The 25647-nt window shown below is 43.9% G+C and overlaps 1 long non-coding RNA gene across 2 annotated transcripts in view; it reads right to left on the bottom strand.

Annotated features, from left to right (window-relative positions):
- Window positions 1-25626, bottom strand: part of LOC126082773 (uncharacterized) — a 55669-nt gene extending 30043 nt beyond the window's left edge. Inside the window, exons 1-3 of one of the 2 annotated variants that reach the window (XR_007518644.1) lie at window positions 12793-25626; window positions 12412-12689; window positions 8225-11526 (exon numbers count right to left, since the gene is read on the bottom strand). This is a non-coding gene — a long non-coding RNA (uncharacterized LOC126082773). Of the gene's footprint in view, window positions 1-8224; window positions 11527-12411; window positions 12690-12792 lie in introns of those variants that run through there. The other variant, XR_007518645.1, reaches the window with a different exon arrangement.
- Between the last annotated feature and the right edge of the window lie 21 nt (window positions 25627-25647).

Here is a 25647-nt window from a genome sequence, read left to right as displayed (position 1 = left end):
AGCCTTGCACCTTGAGGGCTCCTTACCTAAGGCAAACCCTTTGTTGTGAGTGGATTCTGACTCACAGCGACCCCATAGGACACAACTCTATCATCCAAGGGCCGTTTTAGCCTCAGGCAGCCCTGCTGATAATTCGAGCCTCCCAGACTGCCTTGCAATAAGAAATGCTGGATGTTCACATCACCTGCCTCTACACTTCCAGCTACATTGTATTTGCGTTTTTACATGCACTATACGGTACTCTCACTGTCCCTCGCTCTACAAATCTTCTAGGAATGCATGCTAAGAGATCTCTTCAGGGAAAAGTCCTCAATATGTGTACTTCAGTTTACTTTTCTCTTGTTTTGGAATTAGGAATACTTCACAGCCAGTGTTACTTCCTTCCTATCTACACAGCAGGCACTGTGGGAAAAAAAGAAATTATTCCTTTTTTTTTATAATATAAATTAATTATTCCTGCTAGCCCTTAAAATATCCGCACCGGAATTGCATCATTGTATTGCTTTTAAGGTTTTTTTATTTTTTTTAAGAAAAAACTCAATAATCATATATCCTTTCTCTGGAAATTGCAAGATTTTTATGATTTCTCACTCCTTGGATGACTCTCTGCATGACCCTACAGAGTCAACACATGGAGCCTGCAAGTGCACAGGCTGAGAGAGAAGTCACTGTAGCTGAATAAGACTCAGTCATCATGTTTTATCATTTCCTCTGAGGTTGGGTGGAAGATCATCTGTCGTCTGTGTTCCATGACCCAAGAACAGAGATGATTTTTTTCAGTGGTCAGTGCAGGCCTTAGAGTTTTTCTACAGGGATGGTCAGAGAGCCAGTTCCAAAGGACTTTTGGCTTTGTGCTTTCACAGCCAGTAGTAGCAAATTTCCTATGGGCTAATTTAATCACATATGTTTCCATGGTTGAACATTTTCAGGCAGTGGAAACACACATTGCAGAATGTGGACATTAATGTTCCTCCACAATGCAATGTTTAAATCATTGGCTCTGGGCTCACTCATTCAAATCCAATGGTCCTAAATCCAAATAAGCATGTACAATGGGAAAAAATTGATGGACTATATATATTTTTAACCGGCAAGCGGAAGTATCAAAGAGCAAGTCTGCTTTTCTTGAAGGACTACATGCACTGATTTGCCCCACCATCAGCCTAGATTGAAAAGCAGTTAAGGTTGCTCCATGGTAGAAGCTCAAGTCCTAAGAAAAGTCACCAAGATTTTACTTTTCTCGATCCCCATGACTAGCTTTTAAAAATATCAGGGCAGTTTTATTGAATCTGACTTCATCATCTAAGCTAAGACATGAATAGAGCTGTTCATTGTAGGTGCCAGAGAAAATATAAAGTTAGATGCACGCAAGAAGCTACGACCTGGTTGCAGAGAATTAAGGTGTTGGCAATTAACAGACAGGCAGAAGCTGCTTGGAGGCAGTGGTTGGGCAAACACTGTGGATGGTGAAGATAGAAATATTCATCTGGTCTTATCAGGTTTATATTTCAGGTAAAACTCAGATAACACAAGGCAATTCATGAGGTCCACATTCTGAAATGACTTTGTTACATAATTGTAGCAAAGAAGGGAGAAGAACCCTTGTCTCTTCTGAGCTTCCAATTCTCTGCTTCTCCACTACAATACGACTGCTATTGCCTTTGTCTACATTACCCTCTTGAGTCAAAATATCTTCCCCAGGGACAAGAATCTAAGTTAGTGCCAGCAGAGAAGTTTTCTGAGTGAAGGCTATCAGTGTGGAACACTCCTCCTTCATGCCTCTCTCCTTTCCTTACACCCTCCCATCTGAAGGCCACTACTGCTGTGAGAGCAGGATTAAAGTGGGTCTCACATTACTTTTCTCACTGCAACTACTAGGGGTCAGCACCCTTCATCATCCATGACTAATTTTGCTTCAAGTGTCTCTTCCTGAAATGACAACAAAATGAGTGCTCTTCAACTCATTTTAATACACTGAAAATTATGTTCATGATTAAAAAAATTCAAACATATTTTATTGAATGAACATTCTACCATGACTCCCACAAAGATATGAGCACATAGCTTGATGAGCCTGGATTCCAAAGTGCAAGGGTGTGTGGAGGGCTTCAGGGCTCAGAATGGCCAGGGAGGGGTTAGATGGGAGCAAGTGTGTGTGTGATTTGACTTTGGTGAGTAGAATCCTGTTTTGGCCTCAAGATACCCACCCATTTTAGGGCCATGGGGCTCTATCTAACACCTGAAGAACCCAGGGCTCTTGATTGCTCAAGTTGATTCCTAAGCTCATTTAGTTTCAGAGAAATAGATTTTCTGCTCCCTTGTCCTTGTATCTGCTCCCATACCCACTAAGCCCAAGAGCTCCAGGGTGTTTGATGACCATTGAATATCCCAGATGATCAAAATGACCTGAAAGATTATGTATAATTGATGTGCTGGTTTCGTTTGGGCACTGTTTGTATGTTTATGAAACCAAGATTCTAACTCTGACCTTCTGACTGCAAATTCAGTTTTGTTCTTACAGGGTGAGTAAGTTATAATAACCAAGGTTTTTTTTTTTTTTTTACCTCCGTAGGTTTGCCAGAAAAAATGCAGGCCACTTGTCAACTTCAAATTTTTGAGAAACAACGACTAATGTTTTTGTGGAGTCCTGCTGGTGCAGTGTTCTTGGAAGCATGTCCCCATATTACACAGGGATTCCTTGGAGTCCTATATTTTACTTGCTAAATCCAGCAAGCCTATTTCGCGGTAATTTGAAGCTTACGAAAATGTTAAAGTTCTCATTCTACAATCTAGGGTGTATGTAAGAATACAAATAGGATCATTGATCCAGAAAGGAAAAAAAAAAAAAAAAAAACTATAAACACACAAGCTTGCATTAATTTTAATGGAAAATATATATACGGCACGGGGTATGTCTATACAGGAACACACCTTAATTGTATAATGAAAAAAAGGAAACTGAAAGCACTCCGGATAAATGAGCATAGCTTCTGTTAGTTACCCTCAGTCACATACAATATTTTTGGAAAGAGGAAAAACAAATAGAAAATATCATCGATTTCCACTCAGATGGAGAATCTGGTTGCCAAGAAAAGGTGTGGGGGTTGGGGGAGGCGTTGCCACTGTACAATCTATCTGGAACTGTTTGACTTTTCAGTGGTATCTTTCTTTAATTACTGAATTACACTCGTTAGGAATATGATCCTTGAATATGAATGTACAATATAATAACCTGAGAAACAACAGGAATCTACTTCTGGTCATGGAATTACAGCCTGTTGGCCTTCCTTTAATACAGTGGGGCTTTCCAGGAAAAAGGATCATGGGTAAGACTGGAAACCCCCAGAGTTCTCAGTAACGAATGGGAGTTCAGGGACACAAGGACTGCTTCCTAAACAATAATGGATACAATACTGTATGCACACACACCAAACACAATGGAACTTCTCAGAAAACCCTAATTTCAAACACTCACATTCCTTGTCTCTATTAAGGACCGCACCTTCCATTAGACAAAGTGTCCTGAATTTTGCTCATGAAGTACTGGTGCCCTTGTAACAATTCAAGAACCTACCACCTAGAGTTGGGGAACACGGTGGGTATAGGGGCACAAAACTAGGTATGTTGATAAGAATTGAAGTCTAGAGTAGAGCCTTTGTGCTCTGGATCTAAGAAAGAACCGACAAATGGCCAGAAGAGGTTCACATGATTTGTGTTGTCAACTGTAATTTGAAGGAAACATGTAGCTTTTGCCTACCTGTCAGATCCCTTTCATGGAATGTCTCCTCATCCCAACCTGCCCTCCACCCCTCCCCCACTGTAGAATGTCTGCAGTCCTACATTCTACTCCTGTTTGGATTCAAACTTTTCCCTCCTTTTCTTGGATCCATGAGCATCTGTTGCAGCCAGATCACGCTCTGAGTCCAGGACGTGGCGATTTCATGTGCTGAAGGCTGCCAGACAGCTGTGGTCAGTGCCCAAGCCTGTGGAGATGTCTTCAGGAGGGGGTAGGCCAGGAGGGAGGGGGTGTGTTATCAGATTCCTGCCACCCGTCCAACCCTTGGGAATTCAAGTTTGACACGTCCCCTGGGGACAAGCTGTCTGAGCAGGAAAAAGGAGTGGACTCTTAATACCACCCAGAATATCCCACCTAGGAAGGCTTGAAGAGGCAGATTAGAAAAATGAGACAGGGTGTTGGGGAAAGAAGGAAAGAGGTTTTGTAGCAGACATCATGAAAAGAAACACTCAGGAGGAGATGGGGAAAACTCTCAAAGACTCACTCCTTCAAGAAAATCTAGAGGACACTTTCTACTTCAGAAAGTCCCTTCCCTGCCAGTGAGTCTGCTGGGGGCATTTCGGACAGAGTGGATGTCAACCCTTTTCCATGGGTTGGAAAAAGCTTATGAGAGTGGCAGCCTGTCTGCCTGGGATTCCTGATACAGGTTCTGTGAGTCAGTGATAGCTTGGGCCTCTTAGTTCTTGGTAGACAGGGGCCTGGGAGTCTGGTTGAACTCCTCACAAGTTCTCTACCAGTAACCTGGAAGGAAGGAACAGCTAATTCAATCTCAGGATTTTTTGCAGTCTTCACCAATTCCCCCTTCCATACTGTTGCCCATCACTCGAGATTCATTGTGCTGATTCCCAGTGACCAGGCAGGGAATTCGGATGACCTAACACTTCCTTGCCTTTCCTCCACCTCCATTTAAACTTTTCCTTTGTATCAACAGCAACTCCAGTGCTGGGACCGGATACGACCATGAATCCTGGTGCCTCCATGTCTCCTTTCACTGTACTGCCCTTTCCCCCACACACTCCTGGACCTCCACAGCAAACACCCTGGATGCACCACCCACGGCCCCTCATGACTTCATCATGCCTTCCAGGCACCCCTCTTGGGCTCTCTGCTTTCCCCAGGACACTTCTTGTGCCAAGCACTGGGAATTCTGGCCCCTGTGGGGCCAGGCCTGCAAAGGTCATTTTTCAAGTGAGGACAGAAGGGAGTTCAGCAGAGCTCCCTGGAATTCAGACCTTCGTCATGGGGCAGACCCCACTTAATTGGAGTGCCCCAGAGGCTCCCAGTGGGGCAGTTGAGCATGCCCCACCCCCTTATGGGGAAGCCTCTGCTGTGATCCCTGCCACTTCTGTTGTGGCTACTCAGGCTTGTAGGGGAGTTTGGTCCCCAGCTCTTTCTCTTCAAGCTCCACCACCAGCTGCCCAGCTGGCCTCCATTTTCCCCCAAGTGAAGGCTTGCTCAGGCCAACATGCTTCTTCTGGGGAGAAAAGCCTGGCCGTCACACAATCCAGGCCTTCGCTGGATGACTCCTCCTGTAATCCCCAGAGTGTTTACCAGAACTACCGACGTTGGCAATGTTTCAAGTCTCTGGCCCGGAGGCACCATCCCCAAAGCCCTGATACAGAAGCTCTTTCCTGCTTTCTCATGTGAGTACCCTAATCAGTGGGGACAGCTGAGATTATCCTGCAGCTTTCAAACAAAGAGATCTTGGGGAGACATAATGGAGGTTAGGCTCTTTAGGAACACTTGAGAGAAGGTCATGAGGGTGATGGGATATGTTATGAGAAGGTATATTCCTGATAATATTATACACACCTCCCTGTGTACAACATATTCAGGTATCTTGTCTCAATTGATGCTGACCACCTTGTACGTGAAGTCATTCTTTATAATGGAATCGTTACCTTAACAATTATTTTCAAGAGACTAAACACTGCGGTAGAAACCCTGGTAGCATAGTGGTTAAGCTCTATGGCTGCTAACCAAAACGTCAGCAGTTCGAAACCACCACCCCTCCTCGGAAAATCTATGGGGCAGTTCTACTCTGTCCTGTAGTGTCACTATGAGTTGGGATCAACCCAATGCCAACGGGTTTGGTTTTGGTTTTTTTAAACGCTGTGGTAAAGTGAGGAGGCATGATGTGAATTTTGGTCTCAGATCACAAACTACGTTCTTCCACTGGTCTTTACCTTCCAACAAAAGAGCTGAGCATATTTTGGCCATTGCCTCAGGAGACGTGAAACGGGCAAGGCCTAGGACAACCACTTTAAGTTTACTCCCACCCTCATTCCTCTGGAGAGTATCAGTTACAACAGGGAGGTGGTAGAGTATGCATAGTGGTGAAACGCTTGGGCTCTGTCCTCCTTAGATTTATAATCCTGAGCAAGGCATTGTACATCTTCACCCTAGAGTATCTCATCAAATAAGGAGACAATTTCAGTTCATTAACAGTAGACCTAAGAAGACGATATGACCTAATATATGAAGTGTAGTCCATAAAAAGTACCCACAAGAGCAAAACTGTCCTAGCTACACTATGTGTGAGTCGAAATTGGCAATGAAGTGCAGGGTCATGGGCTTCTGTGAATGGAAGGCAGACTGATTAGTCATGTGGGAAGCTTTATCTTTTCAGAGCAGAGCCTACATCTCTCTCAACCCTGAGCTTCCCAACAGGTCAATCAATATGGAACTCTGATCACATTCACAGGATGTTTTTCCACATACACGTTGCTCTCATTGGCTGAAAGACTGAGGGCATCTTCTTCCTTTCCCCACTCCCCAGCACTCACCCAAGAATAAAGACACAGTCCACTAAACCCAAATTTCCAGCAGTCTTAGGGATTCCCTGGATTCCAAAACAGCTAATGGTATTCTGGAGGCAAAAGCACTTGAAATCTAAAACACTGGAAGAGGGACTGTCACGGACAAATAGCAAGATAGATGTGATGATGGGCAGGGGATGTGTGTAGGGGTGGGGTCAAGATGGGGATGGAATATGTATTTGTTGAAAGTTACTGACATGCATGGGTATTTAGCCCAGTCCTGCGATCCCTGGCTAGACTGAAGCCCACCATGACCCTGGAGGAGGGACTCTGGCGGTCTGTACAGGAATGGCAGCGCAAAAGCAATTTTGACCGGATGATCTTCTATGAGATGGCAGAAAAGTGAGTCTGTGGCATCCTGGCCCTGTTGGGACTGAGTGATGAGGTGTGAATGAAGAGGGAGGGTTGGTACAAATCACAGGGTCTATGTGAGGAGGAGGTGTGCACTTGGACAGGGCTCCTGGTTCCCTGATGATCCGCTGTACCCTCAGATAACTGCTACCACCACATTCACTGCTTGGAGCTTTCTGTTCTACATTCTTTAAGAAATTCACCCCTTCTACATGTTCGATTTGTGGATGGCCTGAAACTGGAGTGTTAAGACAGAATGGGGATAAACACTGTGGATACCCATGGGGATACAGTCCAAGCTGTGGACACTCTGCAGTGAGGGGATATGCTGTACCAGACAAGTTCCTGCTTGCCTCAATATCCGTACAGATAACAGGAAATTTGGGGCCACTCTTCCTTATGACAACTGGTACAAAAGTATCCTACAACCATCCAAGAATGGCCCAGGCTGGAAAGGTGTGGTCAGGGGAAGGCAGCATCTCAGTCACCCTGTTGGACGTGTTTCTGTCCCTCATTGCCTTTCCTCCCTCGGTTTAAAAAAAAAAAATCATCAAAGGAGCCTGAGGCTTTTGGGAAACCTCACATTCCACCTTTTTCCAAATCTCTCTTGGACCTCTTGCCCACCTGGTTTATATCTCAAGGCCTCAGAGCTTGAGACTAGGACCGGGACTCTAGGAACTAGTCCTTGGTGTTATCTGCAATCAACTTCATCCCATTCCAGGTTCAGGCTCTCACCTCTACCATGTGCGTTTTAGGCAAGGGCAGGAGAGGCTTGGAGAATGGTGCGCATGAGTGGGTCCTCCTGTGTGTCATGTAGGTCGGATTCAATTCAACCAACCAGTGTCAGTGTTGCGGTGTGCTATCAGGTGCTAAGGGTATGGAAATGTAGTGAGCACTATGGCTTTGTCAGGAGGAACTTCCAAGAAGGCATGGCTCATTTCCTTCACAACCTTCCTATGTTATGATTAGTTGTGCTGAAGGTGAAGGGATGATGTGGTGAACATGTAAGGGACCCAAACCTTGTTTGTGCCTCCTGGGAAATGGACTTACTGGGTACCTGGACAGGTCACTGAAGGCACATCTTTCTCCACTGCCCCATAATTGGCTGTTGCCTGGCCCTGGGGCTCCTGGTGCATCTTGCCTTCTCCTCAGCACAGCCTGTGCCTCCCTCACCCTTGTCAGGTTCATGGAGTTTGAGGCAGAGGAGGAGTTACAGATTCAGATGTTGCAGCAGAGGAATGCGTCTGTCTGCCTGCTTCCTCCGGCTCCACGCGATCTTGATCCTCACGGGCCTTCATCCACTGTGGCTGCCCAGCGTCCAGGTATGGCTAAGCAAGGTCAACAGGAGCTACGGGCCCGGGGTCAAAGGAGCTATGTAGGGACTGGTTATGTTGGGAGAAGGCACTGTCTTCCCATGTGGTGCTTTTCTTTTAAGAGGGGGCAACGGCTATTTCTATCAGCAGAGACTGCCAGATGCCTGGGGTCTCCGCTACTCTTCACTACACCCTAGTAGTGAGGTGGTTACGTTTTATAACTACAGTCTCACATGGATTATCAAAAGTGGGCTCCAATATCTAATCACCTTTAAATGTGGGTCTCAATGAGACTTCTTGTAAAAGAAGTAGTTTCGAGTTTCCCCACAAGCTGACTGTCTTAGACTGTCTGCCTCTTGCATCTTCTCCTCTCACAGTGTTTGTGGCTTCAGGTGTGCCTGACTTACCAGGAACCATGACAGTGTCTCCATAATTCTGCCTTTACAACATGGGGTTGGGTGGTGACTTAGTTATCTAGTGTTGCTAGAAAAGAAATACCACAGTGGATGGACTTACCAAACAGAAATTTATTCTCTCACAGTCTAGGAGGCTAGAAGTCTGAATTCAGGGTACCAGCTCTTGGGGAATGCTTTTACTCTCTGTTGGTTCTGGGGGAAGGTCCTTGTCATCAATCTTCCCCGGGTCTAGAAGCTCCTCAGCACAGGGACCTCGAGTCCAGAGGACTGGATTCACTCTGGGCACTTCTTTCCTGGTGGCATGAAGTTCCTCTCCTCTCTGCTTGTTTCTCTCTTTTTCCATTTCAAAAGAGATTGACTCAAGATACAGTCGAATCCTGCAGACTGAGGCCTGCCTCATTAACACAACTGCCTATAATCCTCCTTCATTAACATCATAGATGTTAGGATTTACAACACATAGGATAATCAAATCAGGTCCCCAAATGGTGGACAACCACAAAATACTGGGCGTCACGGACTAGCCAAGTTGACACACATTTTGGGGACACAATTCAATCTGTAACAGGTGTAAGAGCCAGAATTTGCTGCCGCATAAACATCCTCTTTCCAACCCCACCTATAGTGTTCATTCCAAAGAAGGGAGTTTCCATGGCACAGCCCCCTAAGCAACATCGACACAGAACCAAGCACCCCTGGGAGCCCAAGCGGTCCCATGAAATCCCTCCCGAAGCTGTCAAAGAGTATGTTGAGATCATGGAAGATCTCCTTGGAACTGCCCATTCAGCCACTGTGGAGCCAGATGGAAAATATGAAGAAGAAGAAAATGAGCAACAACAGGAAGAGGATGAGCTCTACCCAGACCCGGGACTCCTGAGCTACATTGACAAGCTGTGTGCACAGGAAGGATTTATCACGAAGGTGGGCCGGGACCTGAGGTTTGGTGTCTGTGGGCTCTGTTCTTTTGGCGTTCCAGCCACCAAACATCTGGAGTTTTACCCCAGACATTGTAATTAAGCTCAGTTCCTTCCTCCATGATCAATGTGTGTGTCCCTTTCTTGTGTGCATATGTGTGCGTGCGTATGAGTGTCTGAGTATGTGTAGGTTGGGGCGGTGACATTTTAATACACTACTGGATGCAAATTCGAGAGGGAGATTATTCCTTGTCCTCTAGAACCTCTAAATCAGTGTTTAATCCTTGTCAAAGATGTTCACAAGCCTCCTCGTTCCGTTACCAGGTGGAAGCAGTTATTCACCCTCAGTTCCTGGAAATGTTACTATCACCAGAATCACAGGTAGATCCCCTGTCCTTAAGGCAGGAGCTGGAGGAAGAGGAAGGACTCACTCTCACTCAGGTAAACCAGAGGAGGAAGGGAGAATCATAACATGAAACCCACAGGATTTCATCTAACCTGACAGTGCCTTGGCTGTCACGGCTTCTGGGGAAGGCCAGCTCCAGGTGTGGGAGCAAGTGCAGAATGAGGAGGTAAGAGATAATGGAATGGCAGAGAAGAGGAGTGGAATGGTAAGGCATTGCGTTTGGGAAAACCACAGAAGAGGACAGACAGGCAGAGCTGCAGTACTAGTTATTGAAGGACACTTGAGTGACTGACTTCCCTAAATCTTGTCCCAATACTATGGTCTCCACCACCCACTCAGCCATGTGTTCTCACAATCTGTACAGAATCAGTAATTATCCATTTTCCTTCCTTGCAGCTGGTAGAGAAGCGACTGCTGGAATTGAAAGGAAATGTGGGTGTGGAGGCATCCCCAACTTCAGGTGTGCCAACCAGTGAGTCACGTGGTACAGAGTCTGGGACCAGTCAAGATGCAGGGAGCACAGATAACCACAACAGCCAACTACAGACGAGCAAGAAAATGAGCACAAAAAAGTTGGATGCAGATGACCTGCCAAAAGATGGCAGCGGACACAGTCATCCGTCTACGTCAAAAGAACTTGCTCTCTTTACATGGAGTCCCATGTCACAGGAACTTAAGTCTGCACAATCAACTTCTCCTCAACGGCGTCCTAGTCGCACCTACCCTAGATTGGGAAACAGAGGAACCTTAATGTCCTTAGAAGCCTCTCCTATTAGTGAAACACCTGGAAAAGGAGAAGGGTCCAGTGAAGAAGAAAAGGAAGAGGACGAACTCCCCAGCCTTGACTTCCTCTTGGCATCTCAAGAAAGCCTACTGCCCTGGAGTCTTTCCAAGAGTCCTCTGTCTGCCTCCAGCATTCTGCACCATGGAATTCGGGGTACTTGGGGATCATCCCAGCTCCGATGTCCGGAGACAGTGAGTCTTCGCCAACCTGGACATACAGCTGCCAAGTGTAAGATCCCAGTTCAAGTCAGAACTCCATCACTTGCTGCAAAGCGGCCCTACTCAGGGGCTGACCTTGGAGTCTCTGGGAGGCAACCCTTGACTGTGGGAGAGGTCCAACCCTCACTGCCTCTAAAAAGAAAGTGTGACCCTTCCACACATGGAAAAAGGAAGAAGCATCTTCTTAGCCAGTAGTGAGCTCTCCTCTTCTATATGTCAGACCCTCAAGTTGGGGTCCCCTAAATAAATTAAAGTTGTCAACTCCTCCCCCATACTTATTAGGCTAATGCTCCTCCCTTAACCTAGTGGTACTTCTTGGCTGTTATACAGATACGATGAGGGCAGAGAGGGAGGCCAAAGCCTGGGCAGGGTGCACATGTATTTCCATGGTGGGAGATGTACTTTGAAGAATAGTCCTTTGTAAATTGAGATTAAAGATAGTTTTGTTGGCAGAAATTCTCATTGACTCTTTCTTCCGGTCCTCCTCTACTGCTGGATGGACTGTGGTGCTGTGAAAAGAAAAAGATACAGGTGTCCCCCGTTTTCCACATCCATATGTGACTGACTTAGCTCTTTCCTCCAGCTTTACCTGATGTCCTCAGAATGCTCCTGGGGACAGTCTGGCTCCGGCCTCTCACAGCTCATTGATAAATCACCAGTGATCACTGTCATCACCCATTTTTCACAAGCTGTGGCTTGGTTTGGGAGCTTCCTGTGGGTATCCTATCAATATCTCTGTCTCTTAACCATCTATTAATGGAATTTGCATTTCAACCTTTCAGGCTTCTTGGCCATTAACTAATGTTTCTATAATTGAGCCTGGAGGCTGCACTTTTCTTTAAGATGCTTTTTTTCTGTTTGCTAGGAAGATGTCGGACAATAGATCTAAAATGATCCTCAGCACACCCAGGGATTTTCCTGTGTAGTTTATTTGACTTGACAGGATCAAGACTTGGCTTCTTGGGGACATGGCTTTCTGTTTCTCTGCATTTATTCTAAGAAGTGGTATCATGAATTCTCAAGAGGACTTCTAAATAAGCAATGGTAGTGTGCTACTTCTGGTGAGGACAATAAGGAGACAGAATGTGTTGGAAGTACACTTGTGAAGATTTCTTTTGATAGTGTGTATATGAGCTATGAAAATAGAGAAGTTAGGAGGTCCCTTTGCCTTATTTCTGGAAAGGAAGGAATTTCATTCAATCGAATTGGGAAGGTCCATCCTGCTGTGGTCAAGGAGAGTGACCTCAGGTAACTTGGTAATCTTCCAAGAAGCATCCTATAGGTACTCTTCCCTTTCTTTTCCAAACAATGACTGAAATTCTGGGTTAAATTGATGTAGATTTAGTCTTACACTTACATTGGAAAAAGTTCCTTACAAACAAGAGGAAACCTACCTTACAGAAGAACAATACAGCCCAGGAAAAGCGGAGATGTGATGATGTTTATGGCAGACCTGGATGCCTGGAGTATGCAAGGCTAGATGTGAGCAGGGTTGGTACGAAGGGCTGAGAAGCATTGAGGTATTAGTAGTCTGATTCTTCGGGCACTTGCATAGACCCCATGTTCAGAGCACTGGGTGTTCCAGTGGTTTGGCATTTGGTGCCTGTGAGCTGCTGCATTTGTTGGGAAGTTCCTAACTGGGATCTGAATGGAGACCTCCACGAGTAAGATTCTGTTGGGGAAAAAATCAAAATGAAGAGATGAGAAAGAGGGGAGAGGACGCCTCTGGTCTTTCCTCAGAATTGTCAAGTCCTTGCCCTCCAATCTGCACTTACCTGCTCAAATCCAAGTGTCCATGGCCTCACTTCTCCAGCCCATTCCCTTCAGTAGCTCTGATTCTCAACTTGGAAGCTCCCTGGAACTCAACAAAGTTTCCTCTCAGCCCAATGCTTTTTTCTCCAAGTTCCAAATTCTAATTTTATCGCAAGTACCTGTGAATTTTCAGGAATGCCATGTTCCAGAAGTTTCCCAGCCAGCACCATGAAGGGACCTCACAGAGTGTCCTGCTCAGCATAACCTGCAATCCTGGTGTATCCCAGGTATTTAGGGGAGTGTACATATCAAACATCGAAAGACAATAATGGTAAGTGAAGGACAGAGCCCTGGCTCCTCCATTCCCTGGTGTTTGACTTTAGAAAACTTCCGTAAGTCCTTTACATTTCAAGATCTTCACTGGGAAAATAGCATAACACTGTACAGCTCTCAGGATGCTTGGGATATTAAAGGAGTCATGCAGCGGGTCCTTGCCACCCAGTGCTGTTGGCTGTAGGGACTGGGAGGCACTGTATATTCTCTGACCCCTGTCTTGGGTGGCTAGATGGATTTGGGTGATACTACTAGCCCTCAGGCCCCTGATGTGTGTGGATGAGGTCCCTGTTTAGTGGGCAGGGCGACATCAAATGTCACGATTCTGCAACTACCCCTTGGCTGTTGCTGTTGAAAACAGGCTTCGAGTGTGTACCCTCATGGTGTTGAATTGGCCCACACAGGTACAGGCAGGGGTGAAGGGAGCTACATGTCCTCAGACCCTTTATACCAGTGCCCAGGCAAAGGGGTAGCTCCTGGCCTGACTTCCCAGCTGAGGGGGCATGGTGAATTTTTATAGCCAAGAGACTAGTTTGGGTGCAGACAGCCCTGAGATCTGGGTTAGAGGCCTGGCAGTTCTTGAATACTGCCTGACTGGTGTCAGAGTGGACAGCGGGGAGCGGGAGGTAGGTGCGGGGAGGGAAAACAGTCACTTCCCCCTGTTAGCATCTTGGAGGGGGAGGGCTTATTTTGACTCCCACACACTAGGCAGTAGGTTAGAACCTTGCACTTAACTTTCTCAGGTCCAGTACCATTTCCATCCCGATCTGGAGGCTTCTGCAGACTCTCCGCTGCCCAGCCTCTCCTGACATGGTGAAACCTGTCCTGAATGCTACTGCTCTCCTCAGCCTGTCATGCACCAGCTGACCCAGCCAGCAGGGTGCTGGCAACCTCACAACTGGCACTTCTTTGCTGCTTCTGAACTGTCTCTCCTGCATCCTGCCGCTCAGTCCAACTCCTCAGCTTTGTCTTTGATGATCTGGGCTCCTACATTGTCATATAAAATTCATTCACTTCTTTTTCATGTCTTGCATGTAAGAGGAACAACAGGAAGCATTTGATTATTTTCCCATCTTGGCCCTGCCTCCTCCTTTTTTCTCTTTATAAAATTAAGATGTATTCCAATATATATATATATTTGTTCCATTAGAATAATAAATTGAAATAAAGTCAATGTCCCCAGCCTGGGTTCAACAATCCCATTTGTATTTCTTTAGTCTAGAGTCTACAATGTTAACTTTAACATTCCCTTTAACTTCAAAGTCCCCCCAAGAATAGGTTTGCCAGTTTTAGCAAAGAAAATAAAGGCCTCCAAGGATTCCTCACATAATAATGGGGATATATTTACAACAATATTACCCCTTGTTTAACAGACATTTGAAGTCAACAAGTGGCTTGTATTTTATCTAGAAAAACTACTAAGAGGCAGAAAACAATAAGCTCTTATGACTTACCCTCAGAAGAACAGACCTGAATTTGCAGTCAAAAGGCCTGAGCTTAAATCTTGGTTCCAAACACATGACACAGCACCAAAACCAAACCAGCATACCAATTTCACAAAATCTCTGCAGGACATTTTGATTATCTGGCATAACGAATAGTCACTAAACACTCTTGAGCACCTAGGCTTAGTGGGCAGAGAGCAGATGTAAGGGTGAGGAAGGCAGAAAATCTTTTTCTCTGAAGAAAAAGTGCTTACAATGCTACGGCCCTAGGATCTTCAGTTGTTAAGGTCCCATGGCCCTGAAATGGGTGGGTATCATGAGACCAATGCAAGATTCTACTCACGCAAGTCAAATCCCCATGCACACACACACTAGCTCCCATCTTTCTCCTAGCTGGCCATTCTGGGTCATGAAGCACTACTTCTCAGCTTCAGCTTCACTTGTCTCCATCACACACTCTTGCTTTTTGGAATCCAGGCTCATCAATGAATGTCCTAAATCGTTGTAGGAACCATGGTGTTATCATCTTTAAAGAAAGAACGTTTGTCTTTTTACTCACCGTGAACACAATTTTCAGTGTATTATAGTGAAAATGATTTGAAAAGGTATTCATTTAGTTGTTTCCAGAGGCTTGGTAGAAAAACTGGTCTTGTGAGATGAGGGCGCTGACCCCAAGCAGTTGCAAAAAGAAAAGTCACGTGAGAACAACTTTAATCCTGCTCTCACAGCAGCAGTGGTTTTTGGATGGGAGGGTATGGCGGAAGGAGAGAGGCAGAGGAGGAGTGTTCCACACCGACAGCCTTCACACAAAAAAATGTCCCTACTGGCACTAACAACCCTGGTGGTATAGTGGGTAAGAGCTATGGCTGCTAATCAAAAGCTTGGCAGTTTGAATCCACCAGGCACTCCTTAGAAACCTTATGAGGCAGTTCTGCTTTGTCCTGTAGGGTCACTATGAGTAGGAATCCACTCAAAGGCAAGGGGTTTGGGACTAACATAGTATCTTGTCCCTGTAGGAAGACATTTTGACTCAAGAAGGAAATGCTGCAGAAAAATGCAACAGCAGTCATGTTGTAGTGGAAAAGCAGAGACTTCCTCCAGAGAGGATAAGGGCTCTTCTCCCCCCTTCGTTACAATTATGTGAGAAAGTCATTTCCTAATGTGGTCCTCTTGAACTGCCTCATGATTTCTGAGTTTCAGCTGAACTATAAACCTGATAAGACCCAAAGAATATTTCTATTTAGAGCATCTACAGTGTTTTCCCAGTCACTGTGAAAAGAGCACCTCCAGGCAGTTTCTGCCTCTGGAAACTGCCCACCCCTTAATTCTCTGCAGCCAGGAAACAGCTTCTTGATGTGCCTTTCTTGGTATTCTCTCCGGCAGCTACAGTGTACAACTCTACTCACATCTCAGCTTAGATGATGAAGTTAGAGAGATTCAAGAAAACCACCTTATCTTTTTTTAAAGCTACTTGTTGTGACTGATAAAAGCAAAATCTTGGCAACATTCCTCAGCGTTTGAGCTTCTATCACAGGGCAACCTTACATGATTTTCAATCCAGACCTTCCTATTATGGGAATGGTGAAGCACATCATAGTATCTAGGCACTCAGGAAAAGCAGGCTTGCTCCTTGATTCTTCTGCTTGTCAGTGAGTCCATCGATTTTTTCCCCTGATGCACACAATGGCTTTAGGGCCATTGGATTTGACTGAGTGAGCTCAGGGCCCATGATTTATACATTGCATTGTGCAGGAACAATCGGGTCCAAATTCTGCAATCTTTTTTTCTACTACATGAAAATCTTTGACCCTGGAAGCATATGTGATTAAATTAGCCCCTATGAAGTTTACCAAGACTGTCCATAAAAGAGTGAGACCAAAAGTCCCTTGGACCCAGTTCTCTGACCATCGCTGTGGGCAAGTGTAAGGAAGGCCTTGTCCACTGGTAAAAATCATCTCCATTCTTGGGTGACAGGATGCAGAAGACAGGTGATCTGCCACCCAATCTCAGAGCATTAGAGGAAATGACAAGGTGTGATGATTGAGCCTTATTCAGCTACCCTGCTTTCTCTCTCAGCCTGTGCACTTGCCGGCTCCACGTGTTGGCTCTGTAGGGTCTTAAAGAGTCATCATTCAAGGAAGTGAGAAATAATGCAAATCTCGCAATTTCCAGAAAAAGAGTATCAGATTATTGAAATTAAAAAAAAGAAAAAGAAATACAGTGACACAATTCTAGAACCGATTATTTAAGGGCTGACTGAAATTTTTTTTTTTTGAAATTATGAATTTAGTTTAACCCACCCAGTGCTGTCGAGTCGATTCCGACTCATAGCGACCGTATAGGACAGAGTAGAACTGCCCCGTAGAGTTTCCAAGGAGCGCCTGTTTACACACTAAAAAAGAAATAATTTGTTCCCACAGTAACTGCTGTGTAGACAGGAAGGAAGTAACACTGGCTGAGATGGTTTCCTAATCACAACACAGGAGAAAAAGTAAACTGAAGGACACATATTGAGGACTTTTCCTTAAGAGATCTCTTCACATGCATTCCTGGAAGATGTGGAGACCCAGAGGACAGTGAGAGAATGTGGCAGTGCATGTAAAAACGCAAATACAATGTAGTGGGAAGTGCAGAGGCAGGTGAGGTGAAAATCAAGTGTTTCTCATTGCAAGGCAGTCCAGGAGGTTTGAATGACCAGCAGGTCTGCCTGAGGCAAAACCAACCTTTGGGTGATGAATTCCTTGCTTTCTAAGGGCAGCACTGCTGTGTGCCTTGTCCAGTAGGAAAGCTGGGAGGTTGAGGCCTGAATTAGAGGCTTTGAAGAGCAAGCTTGAGAGTGTTTGCATTTCAAATGAGTTTACTTCTCATTTTATTAACTGCCTCTTAAGCAGCAATGTTTGGATTTTGGACTGAGTGCGCATTTTTTAAAGGAAGTGAATTTGCTTAGGTCTTAGAGAACAGAAAGTATAATGAATCCTGGAGTTTTATTCGATTCCACAATGTTTTTTATTTCCTTTTTATTGCGGTAAATATATATGTAACAAAAGACTTGTCATTTGAACGTTCTTCACGTGCGCAGTTCAAGTTTCTTCTCTTAGCCTTTGGTTTCCTACATTCCCTTTTGGTCCTGATGAGTAGAGACCAATAGTTGCATTTTAGTAGGCTGCTCACAAGCTTTAAAACCAGAAACACTACTCAGCAAACTAGGACATAAAACATAACTTTATGAACCATATCAGCCCAACTGACCAAGATGTTCCACAAGACTCTAGTCCTAATATTTCAAATCCAGAAAACTAATCCATCAGGGTATTTGGTTATGTCTCAGAAATATTCACAACTCTTCCCTCTATGTGCTTTATTATATGTATTAACATGTGTGCATACAGTCACATAGATGCATATACGTATTCCTACACATACACCTGTATACACACACATACACACTCATGGAAACATACCTATACACATATATGCCTACATATATGTATTTTTTCCTTGTGTATATTTTACTGATGTGGTTTACCTTCATCAGGCTTTGTACAATTCACTCTCATTCAGTGTTACCTCTCCATCATGAAAAATAACAAGTATCTACTAACTAGAGAGGAAATTCCCGTTTCCCCCTACCCCATCTCTGGTAAACACTACTGAACATTATTTTCTCCATATTCTTATTTTTCATGTCATTTCATAACTGTGATAACATACAATATCTGTTTTTTCATGACTGATGCATTTTACTTGTTAATGTCCTACAGGTTCTTCCATGTTCCAAGGTGTTTGGGGAACTCATTTTTCTTTATTGCTTAGTAGTATTCCACTGTATGTATACAGCATATTTTAGTTATCCATTCATCCGTTGTTGGGCGGTTAGGTTGTTTCTATCTTTTTGCTATTGTGAATAGTGCTGTGGTGAACATAGTTTTGCATATGTCTGTTCATATCACTTCTTTTAGACCCCAAGGGCATACACCTGGAGTGGAATTCCTGGGTCATACGGCAGGTATATCTCCAGGTTTTTGAGAAATTGCCAGAGTGTTTCCAAAATAGCTATATCATTTTGCATTTTCACAAGCAACGGATGAAGTTTCCAATTTCCCCACATCCCCTCTAACACTTGTCATTTTTCCCTTTTTTTATTTTTATCTTACCCATTGTAAAAAAAAAAAAAAAAAATTGTAGTGGCTGTGAAATGGTATCTCATTGTGGTTTCTATTTGCATTTCTCTGATGCCTAATGACAGTGAGCATCTTTTCATGTGTCTGTTGGCCATTTGAATATTCTCTTTGGTGAAATGTCTCAAGTGTTGTAAAGATGGATTGAGATGTATGCCAGGCTTGGCCGCAGCTCTGACAGTCCATTCCCTGTCCATAAATGCACCTCTCTTTCCCTTGTGCACAATTTGTACTTCTCCCATGCTATGTGGCCATAGGAAGGAGCAGATATCACTCTCCTGGTTCCGAGAAAAAATAGGGTGAGATTCAATGGAACTTGGTTGCATAGTGAGTCACAGCTGCTGACAACGAGTAACCAGGCCTTCAGGATCGTCCAAAGGAACATAGAATAGAGCCTAGACTGATGGTCCAGGTCTTTTTCTGTGTTTGGTGTGGTCTTGCACACCAGTTTTCCCTGAATTTCTCCTCACCTCTTAACACTTCATCATCACTTGAAGAATTCCCTCCCTTCCCCACAACAGAGAGTGAGTGTCAGCCAAGTTGAACAATGTGCCCAGAAGAAGAAAGAGGAAAAAGGTCACAGAAAGGCTGTATTTGGGGTCAGCCAGAGCAGAGTTTCAATCTCAGCTCTGTCACTTGCTGGCTGTGTGACCTCCAGTGTCTGAGCAGCAGCTTTCTGACCAGTAAGACATGCATAATCACATCTTATTCAGATCACACTTGCAAGGACAGAGAGAGTGTATGGAATATGCTTTCCCAGAATAGGGCCTAAATGAAGCTTTCTGCTATTTCTTCGATGAGAGTGTCCGAGTGGGGAAGGCTGGAGTGGTCTAGAGAAGATTCTATAAGGATATTGGAGTAGACTCAGGTCTGGATGAGTAGAGAGGTCAAGGAAGTCCTGGGCTTATCCATTTCTATTCCTGAGATTGTGCCCAGCTTCACTTTCACTTTACCCTGTCACAGCCCCCTCACCATGCACCACATGTCACTGTTCCCGTGTTCTTACTCCCTGTCGACTGTGCTTTTCTAAAGGCAGGAAGCTTGTCCTGGTCTTCACTTGAACTAGGACATTAACATAAAACAATTGTAATGGTCGTATCTGCTATTATTTGCTGAATATGTTTCATGTGAGATATTGCTCAGTGCTTGTGACAGATACAGATAAAAGTCAAAGCCATCTCATGATTTATAGGCCTTTCCCACTGTACATACTAAAGACGATTCATCCAAGATCACAGAATCAGTAAGAGGCAGCCAGGTTGGTTCCAAAAGAAAAACCAAACCAGTGCTGTTGGGTCAGTTCTAACTCATGGCGATCCAACTCGTTTCACAACAGAACTGTGTTCCATAGAGTATTCTCTGGTTGAATTTCCAAAGGAGATCACCTGGCATTTGTTCCTAGGAGTCTCTTCGTGGACGTGAACGACCAACCTTTCCATCACCAGCCAGCTCCTTAATCCTTTCTGCCAGGAGCTTCAAACGGCCTTAAATCTTCCAAACTTTTACTGTTACAAATCAGGCACCAATACAGTTAGGAAAAAAAAAATACCTTTCTGTTAAACTCAGCTCTCAGAGTTATATAATTTCCATGCAATCAAACTCCCCCATTTAATTTATAGTTTTGTGAGCTTCAGCAATTTGAAATACCGTGGTGTAACCATCGTCTCAATCAACATCGAGACCATAGATTTAGATTCTCCATCACCCCACAATTGTCTTACGGATACTTATTATGAATAGCTTGAGACTCTGGTATTTTGGCAGTCACCATTTGGAGGCCACAGGGTAGAGCTGGTGTGAAGCCCTGAGAACTTCTTTCATTTGGGAACAGGAAGAAGACTGGCATCTGCCTTTATGGTGAGACCTCTTTGCCTATGGTCTCATTAAACGGGTGTGTGGAGAGTTCTCACTATAAAAAGAAGTGCATATACTACTGGTGATAAAACATATCTACATACTGTGATGTTGGGAAAAGAAGCTTCATCCAGAGAACAGACCTGTCCTGCCCGTCTCCCAAAACTATGATGATCAGGACTCTGCCTCCTTGAACCTCCTTATGCCCTTGATGGCAGCCAGGGCACAGCCCAGCAAGCTTCACTTTTCTTCTTCAGCGTAAACTCTCTCTTCATCTCATGACATATACCTCAAAAAAAAAAAATTGGCCCCATATCTCCCAGCTCTGTACATCATCGGCCCTTCTGGAAATTTCCTTCATGCAATCTTGGTGTGGGATTTTCATTCCTGGGGCAAGATGCTGAGGCTCTCCTATTCCTCTCTCCTAAACCTCAGGATCCATGTCTTAAAAACCACTTACAAATTATATAAAGGAGAGAAAATCAAATACACAAGAACACAAACAATTTAAATACTGGAAACACAAAGGCTCTAAATATACAAAACCATCTTGGAAAAGAAGAACAAAGTACAGCATGCAAACTTGAAGGTGTATAATAGCACTACACACATGTAATAAAGGAAACAGTCTGGTTCTGGCATAAGAACAGACGTAGAGGCCAAAGGTATAATATTGAGACATGAATTCGTACATCTTTGCCCAATTTGTTTCAACATTGAAGCTAAGCTCATTCAGTGTGCAAAGAATACCTCTTCAACAAATGATGCTGAGACAACATGATCTCCACATGGAAAAGGATTAGGCTGGATATGTTACACCATATAAAAAAATTAACTCTAAGTGCATCGATGACCTAAATATGAGAGCTAAAATCATGAAACTCTTAAAAGTAAACATCAGGGTTATGTTTTCAGATTTTTTTTTCCCCTACATCGTCATACATATGACAGAAGAAACAAAAGAAACAGATGAATTTGTCTTGGTGAAAATTTAAATCTTTTCTGCATCAACGAGCACTATCAAGAAAATGAAGACAACTACTGATTGTGACAATATACTTGGAATCTGTACTTGCTTAAGGGTTTCATATACAAAGATATAAAGAGTGCCTAAACTAAACACATACACAAAAAAAAAATGCCCAACTCAAAAAAAGGGCAGAAGACATAAATCAACATTATTCCACAGAAAATATACAAATGGGCAGTATGCAAGGGAGAAGGTGCTTCATATCATCAGTCATTAGGGAAATGCAAATCAAAATCACAAAGAGGTATCACTCCACACCACACCAATGGCTATTGACAGAAAAACCAAAAAGCAGGCAAACAAACATAGAAACCGGGCACCATGTCCATTGAAAACTGTAGAATACAGTTTGATGGCACCTCAAATGCTTTCACAAAGAATTACCATAGACACTTCTAGGCACATAAACTAAAGAATTGAAAGCAAGAAAGCAGATACTTGGACACTGACGTTTACTGCACAATTATTCATTGAATCAAAAAGGTGGAAACAACCCAGTGTCCATGAAAAGATGACTGGATACACAAAATGTGCCATACAGATACATGCAATATTATGCAGCCATAAAGAGCAAAGAAATTCTGTTACTTGCAATAAATGGATGAACCTTGACACCACTGGCCTCAGTGAAATAACTGAAATCTCAAGAACAATTATTGCATGATTCCACTTACATGAAAATCTACAATATGCAGACATAGAGCAGATTGATGGCTAGGAGGGCTGTAGGTGGAAAACATGAGGAGTGATTGCTAAACCCAAGGCAACAACAACGAAAAGAATATTCAAAACCGAAAGATAAGATTCTGCAAAATCCTCCCATGTATTATCGATCAAATATTGTATTTGAAATATCGGCCAACGAAATACAACATAATTACTACAAAGCATGGACATCATGTTCAACCGGACATCACGAAGGCGCAGAAGTCCTTGGGTAGGTCCAAGAGAGGTAGGAGGCATGCGTGGAGGCATCTGGGGTCCATCATGGTCACTGGACACCATCTGATGTGTCTGAAGTTGCACTTGTCATGGGGGAAAATAAAGAAGGTCAGGTCACCCTATCAGAAAAACAGGACGCTGAGATGAGACTCCCAGTGCTAGCAGCATGGTGAGGCTTCAGAAAAGAAAGGACTCAGGAAAGAAACAGTCATGTCTATTCACAGGAAGCCTTCTTTGTGCTCTCTAGATCCATCCTCCTAGTCCTTCCTCTAGGACAGGGCTTTCCCACGCCCTCCCCGGTCACTAATCTGACTCCAACCCCTGCCTTGCTAATCCCACTCCCACTGAACTGGCATCAAGCCTGCCTGGGAAGAACCAAGTGATAAGACACACCAGAGAAAACCCAATCCATTCTCTCTTTAGGGTCCTGAAGCCTCCCGTGACAGGAGAGTCGAGGGCTGTGGCTGGGAAGCCCTATTATAAGAGGGGACGTGTCATCTTCTTCCAGATTGTTCAAGGAACACAGACCCAGTATCTAATCTCCTTTACCTGTCAGCCCCTCTGAGCCAACAGAGCTAGGCCAGGCCCCACATATTTGCTTGGGTGTGACCGAGACTTTCACCTGCATCCTTACACATCTCTACACAGGGACACACAGAAGGTTCAGCGTACCCACAACCAAGATTGGAGGGATTCCAGCTGTGCAAGCCTGTATCTGGCAGTTTTTCAGCTAACTGAGGTCCCATCAACTCAGGGTTCTTGGGACTCTCTCTTCCCAGGCCCAGGTGCTAAGACATGTTTTCCCTGTTTCCTGGTTACTGGTGCTCTTTGAGTCTAGAAAGGTTACCCAGCTCTGAGGGGCAGCCTTTTGGTGGGACTGCCATGCCAGGCTTGGGACAGGTGCACCTTTTTTTATCATAATGACATCTTCCATTTTTATAACTTTAAGGGAGTCTTTTGTAGCAGATTTGCCCATAGCAAACCATCCTTTGAAGTCCTGACTGCAGCTTCAATTGTCTTTGATTGTTGATTAAAGGGGCATGAAATCCTTGACAACGTCACATATGTCTACATTTACTTTGCTTGTCCGGGCTGAGGATTTCATTTTCTTTATGTTCAGCTGTAATCCATGCTGAAGACTGTGGTCTTTGGCCTTCATCAGGTATTTCTTCAAGTTTCCTTCATTTGCAGCATGGAAGGTTGTCATGTGCATCTCCCAGGTTGTCAGTGACATTCCTCCAATGCTGATGCCCATTCTTCTTCACATATTTTGGCTTCTCAGATTATTTGTTAAGCACAGAGATTGAACAGTGAGATAAAAGGATACAATATTGTCTTTTCCATGGGGACATAGAAGGGCATAAGTCCTCCAAATGCCCCACTCACACTATCCGATATGTACCCAAGTGATGCCTAAATTAGCACATTTTAATGACACACACACACACACAGTAAACAATGTTATCAATTCACTCTCCATTGCGAGCGTTGAAAGCCTTGATTTGTAAACACTGACAACTTACCTGATATAAATAATCCTGCCACTGCTAATTTCAAGGTAGCATCTGATGTCACTGACCCATGTTTGGGCAGAGATATGCACCATGCATATCTACTATCCCAAATTAACTGGAGCTGATTCCAGCATAACTGATCCACTTTCCTGTGAGTATGTACACACACTGCGTCTGCACCATGAGAAGAACCCTTAACTCCCAACCCTAATATATAAACCAAACATCGCTATATGTTTCCAGAACACACAATTCCTCCCAACTCCTGAACACACACATAAACTACTACCCACACTCTAAATACACAAACATAACACCTCGTACTGCATGTAGTTTTATGAGAAAACCCTAGACCATGAATACACACAGTAATTCCTACAACTATATATACTCTCAACATGTGCCTGAAGATGTACATGGACAACCAATAGTACCCATATATACTTACTGAACACTGTACACACAATCAAGCTAACACCACCAAGTTCAAAATTTAACCTCAAAGGCCACCCTAATACACGTCCACAAGAAATCATACATCTCTAGAACACATACAATATACAATTCCCAAATGTCTGCACAATTTATACAAGGCCTCTCAGTTTCCAAATATACATACTGAACCTCCCAATCCTCCAGAATAAACACTCCAGAAAGCCAATGAAACCAAACACACACACAACCACATACAACCTGTATTACTAATATAGCCAATGAACACCGAAAATGCACATATAAGCTAAGCCACAAAATTCTCCAAGAATTAGACTAGGCACAAAGAGAATCCCTGACTGCTTTCATACAGACACAAACACCCTATACGCTAACCCAAAACACAACCATGAGTACCAAAAAACAAAACCAGACTCGCTGCCGTTGATTCGATTCCAAATCATAGCAACCCCCACATATTCAGGGATGGAAATAAAACTCCAAAACATCAACACTTCCAGCACTCTAGCTAATAGACACACACACAGGACCACCCTACTTGCCCACACATACCAGACACACATACACACACACACAGATTCCCAATCACTTCAAGTATACAGCACCCAGAACACCATAGATTGTCACATATCTCTAGAAATCGGTCTTGATTCCCCTACCTCCAAACATGCCCAGACAAAATTACAAACACCCTATCATTCTCCAAAGAAACACATGCAGAACACTCCAAGGAAAATTCACCCACTGACTCACGATTACACATACCAGTATATCCTCTCAGTCAATGAAATATCTCTTGCACATCCTATATAAATACAAGGAAACCCCATTTCAGGCCCTCTATCCTGTGTTCCGAAACTGCCACATTCTCAAAATCTCATACATAACCATATCAACATGCTTCCAGTACATACACAAATTCAATTCTCCCACAACCTCTGCAAATGCACAATCTCATTTTTTCATCAGATACCCACCTCATTTCCCAGAATATACCATACTCCCTACTGAAACATATTGCACATAACCCTAGAAAATATTCATCCCAACTGCCATGCCCCTTCATGAAACAAACTCATTACGAATACAACTGTCCTCATACCCTGAATATAACCTAAATTATTCAGGA

This window comes from Elephas maximus, chromosome 9 (genome assembly GCF_024166365.1).
Source record: "Elephas maximus indicus isolate mEleMax1 chromosome 9, mEleMax1 primary haplotype, whole genome shotgun sequence".
Classification (NCBI taxonomy): Eukaryota; Metazoa; Chordata; class Mammalia; order Proboscidea; family Elephantidae; genus Elephas; species Elephas maximus.
Note: the sequence above shows the minus strand (reverse complement) of the source record. Positions and strands in the feature narration are given on the sequence as shown.